Source organism: Nyctereutes procyonoides, unplaced genomic scaffold (assembly GCF_905146905.1).
Source record: "Nyctereutes procyonoides isolate TBG_1078 unplaced genomic scaffold, NYPRO_anot_genome, whole genome shotgun sequence".
Taxonomy (NCBI): domain Eukaryota; kingdom Metazoa; phylum Chordata; class Mammalia; order Carnivora; family Canidae; genus Nyctereutes; species Nyctereutes procyonoides.
This window is the reverse complement of record NW_026575119.1, coordinates 6,017,912-6,030,267: the sequence shown is the minus strand read 5'-3', so window position 1 is coordinate 6,030,267 and position 12,356 is coordinate 6,017,912. Positions and strand designations below refer to the sequence as shown.

The 12,356-nt window shown below is 34.3% G+C and overlaps 1 non-coding gene across 1 annotated transcript; it reads left to right on the top strand.

Annotated features, from left to right (window-relative positions):
* Window positions 1-10,889: 10,889 nt before the first annotated feature.
* On the top strand, window positions 10,890-10,996 carry LOC129515608 (U6 spliceosomal RNA). Its single transcript, XR_008665606.1, has one exon. It is a non-coding gene; the product is annotated as a U6 spliceosomal RNA (small nuclear RNA).
* The last annotated feature ends 1,360 nt before the right edge of the window (window positions 10,997-12,356 follow it).

Here is a 12,356-nt window from a genome sequence, read left to right as displayed (position 1 = left end):
AATATTATTTTTTTTTAATTTTTATTTATTTATGATAGTCACAGAGATAGAGAGAGAGAGAGAGAGAGAGAGAGAGAGAGAGGCAGAGACACAGGCAGAGGGAGAAGCAGGCTCCATGCACCGGGAGCCCGACGTGGGATTCGATCCCGGGCCTCCAGGATCGCGCCCTGCGCCAAAGGCAGGCGCCAAACCGCTGCGCCACCCAGGGATCCCCAACTATAGTTTTAAAATGCCCTACATGCAACTATATCTGTGTGTAAGCAGACTCAGTTAAAACTGATTTTCAACCTTTATGGCAGGGCCACATTAACTTTTGTTTCTTTTAATCTTTAGGAAAAGGAGCTCAGGAATGGGGAGATTTTAAGAAGAATTAAGGTGCTAAAGCCAAGAGGGTACAAGGAGAGACAAAGGATGACAGGGAGGTAGAGGAAGGAAAATGCATAATAAGGTCAAGATGCCCTGTCAGGATCTTACTTTCACTCTCATTTCTCGTGTTCTCATTCTCTTTGGAACCAACACACACATACACATATATACATACATACACACACACGCACACACACACGTTTAACCTTTGTGCTTTTACCTTCGTTCCTTTGTTCTCTTTTCCACAATATAAACTTATTTAAAAATTTGTTATAAAAACTAGTTTTTACAAAAAAAATTAGTTGTATGCCATTATTAGAAAATCACTGAAGCATTTAAACTTATCAATTTTCTTCTCTCAGAAAAATATTGTTTAAACTTTGGAGCAACTTATTTCTTTACTGTGTCTCTTTATTGGTGTTACCCACAGTGCAATGGGACCCCACATTGATATTCTAGTGATCTTGTGTGGGAGTGCACCTATGAAGAGCAAAAATTTGAAGAATAGAGTTAGAAGGATCTCACAGTGCCTCCAAGTTCTCAATTTTTCTAGCAAAATGATGACAAAACTGATGCTTAATTTCAATGTGGAGCTGGAGAAAATATATTTTAACAACAATAATACTAATAATGCCTTAGATTAAGAATTCTGGGAAGCTAACCTGAGTGGAGCCCTTCTGAGAATCCTCAGTGGTGAGAGAGGAGAGAATCACTGAAGGCAGTGAAAAGATAAAACAAAAAGACACTGAAACAAACAGTTTACACTTTTATCAAGGTATATAAACAAGATCTGAATATAATATCAGTTCATTAAGTACAGAAAGTATTTAGTATGGAAGTATGGGGTTTGTTCTGTGATTAGTTATTCTTCCAGAACTCAAATGTCACAGGAATATTCTATTATAAATTTCATGAAGTTTAAAATATGTCAAAAAGAATAAGCTCAATTATTCATGAAGCCTATTGATCAGAGAATGCAATAGTGCTTATAATATTCACCATGTCCTAAAAGCAATATTGGTGTATGCTGGGTATGGTTATCATTTGTTCACTTAACAAATATTCTCTGATCACCTGCTACATGCCAGGTCCAAAGAAAACAAGATGGAGAAGCTGTAAGTGCTGTGCTCAAGCCAATCCTTACCAGCTTACAAGAACCAATGGTTACATTTTTATGAATTTTTTGAGAGCTGATTGTTAGACATTATTTAAAAATTAAATTATATAAGCTTACAATAAACTTTTTTTTTATTTTTAATTTTTAAAGATTTAATTTATTTATTCATGAGACAGACAGAGAGAGAGAGAGAGGCAGAGACACAGGCAGAGGGAGAAGCAGGCTCCAATGCAAGGAGCCTGACGTGGGACTCGACCCCAGGTCTTCAGGATCACGCCCTGGGCCGAAGGCAGCACTAAACTGCTGAGGACCCGGGCTGCCCTAAACTTTTTATTTTTTAAAAATATTCAAAGTTTATAATTTCCTAATCATGTCAGTATTGCATTCTCAAAGGTATCTATGTCTATTTTATCTGTAGAATGGAATATATACAATATAATGGTGTGCTCTTTTATATCACTCCCAACTCTGCTCTCAGTGATGACATACACATTGGTAACTTGGAATAGGTCAGGGTGGAAATATTGACACCAAGAAATTGGCAAATGCTACAAATCAGGGTTTGGTTTTTGTGTTGTGTTAATGGTCAAGATATAAGAAAATAATGGAGAATCTGTTAATAGGTTTAACTTAAAAATATCTGTTCCACTGACAATACACAAAATTTGAAAGAAACACACTTTCAGTATTCACAAGTATTGTACAATTGAGCAAGTCACTCACACCACTGACTAATAAATCTCAAGATATCTTTATTGTTTCATTTCCATCTTACTTATTAACACAAATAAAAATATCAACCAACATTCATGTCAAAACTACGCTAACTCATCTATCACAGTGATAGGTTGACTATGGATAAAAAGTTCAGCATAAATCAAAGTATTTTTTAAGAATCAATTGACTATATGGATTACTAATAAAACTCATTTTACATTTAATTATTACTCATATATTGCATACTGCATAATCCTTATGTCAATAAAATTTGTAAAAAACATATGTACATATGTACATATATAGAGTTACAAGTATATGTATACTCCTGTTTTGGGGGAACTGGTTGTTAAACATTTATGAACATGTCTGGAGTTACTGTAATTATGCACTTGTTTTCAAGACACCCAAATCTGGTGTGAGGATATGGACATTGTAGTGACAGAGATATGCAAAAGGTATTTGAGAATACAGAGGAGGAAAGCTAATCTCCTCTATGCCTCAAGTTGTTCTTGAGGTTCTAGTAGTATTTGAACTAAGTAGGAATTGGGTCGTGTGTAGGACAATAGAATTCTTTATTATGATGATTGTTGAAATAATAAAGATTATTTTATATGTAATGAATAAATAAAGAACTTTGGCGAAAAGAACTATGATGATTCTGCATATATGTACAAAGGTTAACAGAAAATATTGTTCTTTAAAGAATAATCTTGGAGCACCTGGGTGGCTCAGTGGTTGAGTACCTACCTTTGGCTCAGGTCATGATCCCAGGGTCCTGGGATCGAGTCCTGAATAAGGCTCCCCACAGGGAGCCTGCTTCTCCCTCTACCTAGGTCTCTGCCTCTCTCTCTGTGTCTCTCATGAATAAATAAAATCTGTAAATAAAATACAGAATAATCTAAATAGCAATGCTTTTTTTGAGAATATTCTTGCACAGAGGATAGACAAAATTTTAGTAGGATTAAATACTACTGAGAAGAGTAAGATACTCATTTATAAGATGTTCCTTGTAGTCACACATATTAACTGACAAGATATCAAGTGATATTTCACCCACCAGGTATGCAGAGACTTTAGAACATTGATGTGAATGGCAAGCTTTCAAAACTGAAGGACAGAGAAAATATTGAGAAAATGTAGAGACTTTTTGTGTCCTGTACCTGGAGTCAGAAGTGAAAGTCAAGGAGAATGGGCATTCCCAACACTTTCAGACACACTGCATGATAGTAGCCCCCATAAGGAAAAAAATCTGCAGAGTATTTTAGGGGAACCACAGAGAAAGCTACCTTCTTTTCCTTTTGTACTTCTAGGGAGAGAAACTGAATAAATGTTCCCAGATATCTGGGAAATGATCAAAATGCACATGTAGTTATATACATAGTCTTGTGTGTGCATGCATATGTGTATGCATGAGGTACACAGGTAAAACCAGGAGAGAAGGAAACATTGATGAAGATATCAGATAAAAATTAGAACACAGGGATAAATAATAAGAACTATTACTATAAGTACATGGATTCTAACATTATCAAAGATAGCAGGCATTTTACTTGATTCTAGGTCTAAGTGCAATAATTTCAGATATGAACCCTTCTCTCACATTCAGCTCTTGGCTTGAGTTAAGGAGAAATTCTTGAATCTCAGAAAATGATGCTTTCCTTTTCAGATTTCTAGCTACTGCATCAATTTAGTCACTTCTAGATTCCACACAGAAGTTCACATAAGAAGAAACACATTCGGAAAATACCTTTTCATCTCTTCGTGATAGCTCAGCTTCTAATCCCTTTTCATGTGTGACACTCTATAGCTGAGTTCTTCAGTGAAATTTCACTTTGATTCCAACATTACAATTTCCTTGGCAGTTTACCACTTTTATCTTCTGGAAGAAAGAATATACTGTCACCAAATAGACTTGTTAGTAAAGTCACTGTATTAGTTTATCTTCTGCATAGTATCTATGGGTTGTATCTTTGCATCTTATCCCGAGGCATGAAAATTTATTCTACATTTTATAAACAAATTAAAAGTGAAAAGAACACTGAAATTCTAAAATAGCAACATCTGACAATTTTTAAAGATGGGAACTCTATTGCTTTTCAAAGTGAAGTCCTATGTACTATAGAAAATATGTAATCAATAATAACATCTAAAATTTTATCTGTACCCTGATTCACCTCCCCTTCCAAAACAAGCAACTAGAGAAAGATTATAAAGCTCATTCCAATGAAAAATCATCATTGAAATTTTAAGTTCATTTTAATACTAGTGTTGACCATTTTGCTGATGTAGTAAACAATCTCAAACTTCAAATGGCTTATAATAGTGTATTAGTTTCCTATTGCTCCTTTAACAATCACTACACACGTAGTGGCTTAAAACAATATAAATTTATTATCTCAGAGTTCTGAGGTCAGAAGTCTAAAATGAGTTTTATTGAGCTCAAAATCTTTTGGGGATTCTAGGGGAAAAAAAACAACAACATTTCTTTGCCTATCCCAACTTTTAGAGGCTATCTGAATTCCTTGACTCCTTCCTACATCTTCAAAGCCAACAATCATATCAATACAACCTCTGCTTCCATGGACATATTAAGGACACTTGTCATTACAAAAGGACCATCCAGATAATCCAAGATAATATTCTCATGTCAAGGTCTTTAACTTAATCATATTTGCATAATGTCTTTGGCTACATAAGGTAACATATTTACAGGTTGCAGATTAGAACATGAATTCTTTGGGAAGACATTACCACAAAAAGCTAAAATTTTTTTTTTGCTCCTGATACATGCCCACTGACAATCTGCAAGGCTCACTGTAGTCAGTCAGATAACCAAGCTTTAGAGTAGCTACTATCTTGAGCTAGCCACAACAACCCAGGGGAGTGAACTCTCAGAAGCAATTAAATTCTTGACCTTGAGGAGATAGGAGTTACTTTCATTTACAATTCACTGGTCAGAATTAAACATATGGTCTTACCCGGTTTCCTAGCATTATCCCACCATGTGAAAGAATGGCAGAACATGAAATATTCAGTGAATTCTATTTCTATCATAGCCCCAATACTCCCCAATATTGCTCCCCAATACTCAAGATTATTCTCATTTCCCATGCAAATTATACTTTTTCCTCCCTGAGAGAATTTGTACTTGTCACTAGTACTCTTCACCACATATTGCCAATTCTTTACCATCCAAATATCAGTTAAGTGCCTCTCATGATTGGACTAATTCAGAACCACATGGAGAAAAGAATCGTAGAAAATACTTTTTAGGCTTCTCTTACACAATAAAGAGAAAAGCTTAGAAGAAGTAGACAGTGGTGATGAACTAACAAAATAAGACTAAGGTGTTCCAATAAAATGCCCTTATCACTTGTTTACTATAAACTGTCTTCTCTTACAATTATCACATTTCATCTCAAAACAGCTTTGTAATAGTTTGGTATTATCTTTCTGGCATAGAGTTGAGTAGTCTGCCTAAGTAATCAGTTAAGTATTGGCATCAGAAGTAACCTTAAGTCTTTCTAGTGATGTCCACAGACATTAACTATTTTTCTCCCACTGTATTTATAAGCTAGTGAGAGATTCAATCACTGAAACCAGAGTCAAAATTCATAAGAGATGGTATCAAGGTTACAATCCTATAAGGAATGACAATCACTTCTCACCTGCAAAACACACTATATGATAGCAAAACTCTAAACATGGAGGCATAAAACTTGGATTATAATCCCAACTCTACCACCAGGTCACTTCTAGGTAAAATATTTTATGTCTCCACATCCTCTTTCCCTTATATACAAAAGTGGGTATTATCATTGTCAGCCTATGTTGCAATATAATGAAGATGATTTGCAATAACATAAAGGAAACCACACATTAGCAATTTAGGTATAAACTTATTAATTCATGTAGTCATTTAATTAATAACTATTCCCTAACTATTCTCTAATGAACATTCAGGGGGATCCCTGGGTGGCTCAGCGGTTTAGCACCACCTTCAGCCCAGGACATGATCCTGGAGTCCCAGGATAGAGTCCCACATCAGGCTCCCTGCATGGAGTCTGCTTCTCCCTCTTCCTGTGCCTCTGTCTCTCTCTCTCTCTCTCTCTCTGTGTGTGTGTGTGTGTGTGTCTCTCATGAATAAATAAAATCTTTAAAAAAATTATGTTTACAGATCTTTTTGAAATAGGAAATTTGTTCATTGACTTGATAATTCATTACAAAAACTTTATTAAAAATATACTCCCTACCAAAATTATGTTAGATTCTCTCAATATTAGAAATATAATTCCTACCCCCAGAAAAGTTTTAGATTCCATTTCGCAGTTGAGGACAGTGATGACTTACACTTTTAGTAGAGCTCTAAAACAAATGTTCACTTCTCTAGCTTTATCTTTATTAATTACAGTAATATTTTACCTTATTTTTACAGAATTATATTACTCTATGTACATTACATTGTTCTTTCTAAATAAACATATAAATAGAATAACACACATTCATAGCAATCTCTATAGTCCCAAGTAGTATGTTGATATTAAACATTTAGACAACATACTTCAAAAAAATAAGTTCACTAATACATGTAGCAATACAGATTCTAATCAAGAAAATTAATATAATAATGGATTGAATGACAATTCTAACTGCTTCTATTGTGATAGGGAACTTTTTGAAATACAAACGTGTTTTGTTTGTTGTATCTTTCTCTCATTCCATGCAGACTGTCAGACCCACTATTTTCTTACCTTGTGCCTTTTTGGACCTGGAAAACGAAAGCTGATTCTATCTTTTGAAAATCCTAAAATCACTGAAGACATAACGGTAATAATCCCAGAACAAGAAGGGATAGGAAAAAAAGATATTCGATCATACAGAAAAGGGGACCAAGAAGTTGAGAATCTAAGTACTGTCTAAGGTATATTGGCTGGAAGTGTCACCAGAACACAGAGATCATAACTGGTTGGTGCCATTAGGGGGAGATAGAGCCAATTCACAACACGGCCAGTTAGTGTTTAGAATTCCAAGCATTATGTACTAAAATTTTAATACCTTTTGATGTAATGTAATTATTTCTATGTTTGAAAGAACCTGATATTCAAATCATTTATATCTTGATAATGAAATCAATAACCTATCTGGTCAATATGTGCAGAAAAGACAAAACAAAGCCCAGGAGAATTTGCACCTATACACATTACAATAAGCATCCACCTTCTATTAAAAAACAAAAAAAACCATATATTTTAAAGCATAATTATTGCCATTATTCAAAGACCTTTTGAACAAGTGAAATATTAGCATTGTGGCATTTAAATTGATACTTCGCATTGTATTCTTAGATGGTGCTAAAAAAAATGTCTTCAATGTTACCAATAGATCTTGTGATAATTTAAAAGTAAGGGACTCCAGGGAAAATATTTAGAATTAGTTTATAAAGGCTACTAAAAATTCTCCCGCTGATGAAGACTTCAGTTCTTTTCCAACAGAAGGAAGTATTTTTTACAAAAAAAGTCTTGGCTCAATAATAATCACAATGCAATTTTTAGAAGATCTGAGTTTTACAGAGGAATTGAGTTATACTATATCCTTTTAATGAGTTATGATAACTAAATTTTGTTCACTTTCATGTAGTACTGATATTTTGGAAATGTTAATCATTAATTTTATCAGCTTATAATATATACTTTATGTTTTTATTAGATTAACATTAAATTTGATATTTATGATTTTCTTATAAATTTAATGAATTATGTAAGTGACTTTACTGTTTTATTTTATGTAGTCCAAAATAATACTGTATTATTGTCACATTAACAATAAAAATACTGGTGTTACTATTTTGCTCTCCTCCTTCAATCACTTCTCCCAGCCTTGTCAAACTCACTTGTACCCCAAGAACAGCAGAAAATCAAAAGGATCAACTATAGGATCTGAAAGACTGATTAAAGCAATGGATGTCTCAGAAGCAATGATCCCAGGAGTACTTCCTCAGGTTTCAATAGGAAGACACAACTAAAGGAAAAACGTCCACAAATGACTGAGATAAAATTCTTTCTCAGCCCAAGATATAAAAGATTATAAACAGATTTTTTAAATATTTCAATTCTTGCACACCAACAATTGAAATTGCAAATTCTTATCTTTTATACTTTGATGTTTCTCCTATCCATATTTAAGCCTGTATTATCTCTGGACTGCCCACTGGTGTACACTGCCAAATTATTTAGAGTTTGAGTCCACAAAAAACCTGTTTTTTTCCATTGAGTTTTCCTCATTGGCCCTACAATGAATATTCCTCTCCAGATCTCTCATAAGTTTGACTGAAAGTCTAAAACATAGCAATTCTTATACTGTCTCTGAGTTATTTATATTTCCATTTTACCTCTCTAATAGAGTTCCATGCCCTTAAATGAAGAGACTTTATTTATCTTTATATTCTTATTAGTGCCTACTATGGACTTTGTGCTTAACATTTTCCATTGTAATATTCCAAACTTTGATCATAACTCTTAAGTTTATAATCTTAATCTCAAACAGCATTCAACACTGTCCTTCTGATTTGTTCAACTTGTAAATTTTTTTTTCCCCATGAATTCTGGAAAAATCTGTTTAGGTTCTCCTTACACCTTTTTCAATCCTCATTTTCTGCTCCTTTCAACAGTTATTGCTTGCAAACTATAAATGCTTCCTTATAATTTTAAAATCTTCTTATTCCATAAACTCTATCAGAGCCATACCATGGACTATCACAATTTCATTTACCATAGGCAATTCCCATGTTTCACTATTGATTTCACATCTTGAATTTAACCTTTGAATCTTTCCTTCCACTTCTTTTGTATGCTCTCTGGTTTATTAAAGCCACCCTTCCTGTCTCCTTTCTCTTCCTCCTTCTCTCTGAGGGAAGTGGTGGTGGTGGGGGGGGGGGGAATCAATGTAAATGTTAAATGGGGAGTAATAATGAGACATATGTTAGTAATAAAATTTCAGATATTTTTTGAAAGCAGACCTGTAAGATATATTTTGTGGCATATGAAAATAAACAACAAAATAAACAAAAAAATCTGTAACCTGTAAATAATGATGACTTTCACTAAGATGGGAAACACAAGAGAAGAAGCAGATTTATGTTGATTATATAGTTCACTGATGGACAATAAAGATAACCTTATTATAAAGGTTCATTCATGGACAGTACATAGAAGTGGACTCATCAAATAAAAGATATTTATAGATTTATAGCAGAGAGAGGGAGAGGGGAGATTGGTTAGGTGTAGAAAATCAAATACATTAATGTATAGATAACATTTAAAGCCAGTGAACTAAAGATTATTTAAGAAGTGAGTAAAGATGGAAAAAAGAAAAAATAAAAATAAAAAAAGAAGCATTGAGGCATCCCAACATTAATAGGCAAAAAAAGAAGTACTGAGTGTTTAGGGAAATATAATTTAAAACTATCCTACCAACCCAAAAATCTTCTCCACAAGGATAGAGGACAAAATAGTTTTATTATTGAATAAACATTAAATACGAGAATGTGATTTGTATCACAGGCAGTCCACTAGAAGATCATAAAGACAAAGAAATCTTACCCTATTATATAGCTAAGTAGATACAGACTATTATATACATGTAGGATAAACAATAACTAGCCCTCAAGTAAGAGTACTTAATAGTACCATTTATTGTACATAGTTCCTTTTAGATTTACTCGATAATTGGGGTGATCATCTGTGTTACCTAAGTGGCTCTATCCAATGGAAAAAGAGGTTTCTCAAATCTTTTAGGAGGTAGTTTTGCAACTTGGTGCAAAGCACCCACTGAAGTTAGGGTCTTACCCTCCCACAGAAACTGGGAAATATTTAATATTCAGTATTTCTAAGAGACAGTTCTCTGCTTATTGAGTAAGATATTCCTGATTCTTAAAACTGGCAAGAGCCACTAAAAAGATTTACATGCATTTCAAAGAAATAAAGAATTTACAGTTAGATGTTTTTGTTTTTGTTTTATAAATAATGTGCTTAGAAAAGCATGAAGTGGGGAAGTCTCTTTCCTTTTTTTTTTGTTAAAGAAAATTATTTTTTTCAACTTGTATTTATCCTTATATGAGAAAGGAGAAAAATTAGAATCACGTTAAGCCTTAAAAGGAAAGAGGGGGGAAAGCAAAATAAGAAAACTTTTGAAAAGAATGGTATAAGCTAACCTGAATTTTGCTTAGAGGTTGATCAAGAAACAAATGGAAGAAGGAACATCAAATCTGGCAATACAGTGGACATGTGACCTTAATATTAAAAAAGAACATGTCAATGGGAAACTAGGAGTAAAAAGCCTTGCCTAGAGTATACTCAGGAAAGAAGGAGGAAGGGAGAGGAAAATGTAAATTAGACTTTGAGAGTTTGCTATAAATGAAAGAACAACCAATAAATAATTGTTAGAGTGAGGCCACATATTTGTTGCTTACTGTAATAATCCAATAGAATGTGAAATATTGATATTTCACAGCACAGCAAGGATAATTGCAACAGTAGAGCTCTTAAGTGATAAAAAAAAATAAAAAATAAATAAATAAATAAATAAATAAATAAATAAATAAATAAATAAATAAATAAAATGAGGAGATGGGAGTTTCTGACCTTAAGTGAAAGGAATGGCATACTTGGGGGCAGGAAACAAAGGTTTCGTGCTCACTTCGGCAACACATATACTAAAATTGGAAAGATACAGAGAAGATTAGCATGGCCCCTGCACAAGGATGGCATGCAAATTTGTGAAGTGTTCCATATTAAAAAAGAAAGAAAGAAAACAAAGTTTTCTTCTGATTATTTGTTTCATGAAATAAAAAGCAGGGTTATTGAGATTGAGGAAAAGTAGAGCATATGAGAGATTTGAGGACAAAGATATATGAAATAAGTAGCTCAGAGTATAGGATAGTAAGAGAAAACAGACTAAAGCACTAAGGGCATCAGCAGAGATCCTGCTAGAAATGGGCATGTGGTCACACATTTAGAATGACAGGAGTCAGCATGGATCTTTGTTTTTCTACTTACATTAATCTACTATGGCACTAGTATGGAGTCTTCAGAGTGTTAGATTTAACCGCCATTGGGTTTGGGTGAGGCAAGTGCAATTAAAGAGAAATAATATGAGAGTTGGGATGTCTGCTTTAAGTTTTTTTTTTTTAATTGTTATTTACTTATGATAGTCAGACACACACACACACACACAGAGAGGCAGAGACATAGGCAGAGGGAGAAGCAGGCTCCATGCACCGGGAGCCCGACGTGGGACTCGATCCTGGTCTCCAGGATCTTGCCCTGAGCCAAAGGCAGGCGCTAAACCACTAAGCCACCCAGGGATCCCGGATGTCTGCTTTATAATGACTCTATTTATTATGGACATTCAGATTTTAAGATTTTATTTATTTATTCATGAGAGACAGAGAGAGAGAGAAAGAGAGAGAGAGAGGCAGAGACATAGGCAGAGAGAGAAGCAGGCTCCATACAGGGAGCCTGATGTGGGACTGGATCCCAGGACTCCAGGACCACGCCCTGCGTGGAAGGCAGGCACTAAACCGCTGAGCCATCCAGGGATCCCTGGACATTCAGTTTTAAGTTTTTCTTTTTTTTTTCAGTTTTAAGTGTTTTAATTCCACAGTGAAATGGGAAACAAAATTGTTAACTAACAATGAATATGGAGGAGAAAGTGGAGGTCCAAAAAGAAGTGAAGCATGAAAAAGTTGTCCAGGAGAGAGAGAATAATATAGACAAATGTAGGGTTTCACTGCAATTAAAAGAGCCCATCTGAGGTTATTAATTACAGATTTAAATGAAGACCAGTCACCATAGTTTTGTTATTTTTCTACAACCATACTTAGGTGAGTACATTCAGGCATGGAGAAGAAAGAGACTTGGATTTAACTAAGGTTATATTAACCCAAGCAATTAAGATAAAGGTAGAGGACAAGAGAATATGGCACAAATAGCAAATAGTGCTTAGAATGATTTAACATGAATATAAGTTATGTAAGAAGCAGAATCAGGACCAAATTGGTTTAAGGAAAAGTGAAATTGAGATGGAAAGATGAAATAAGAGATTATTGGATTAGGGATATTAGAGGAAGTGACCTGGAAAGATGGTGGGGATGCGG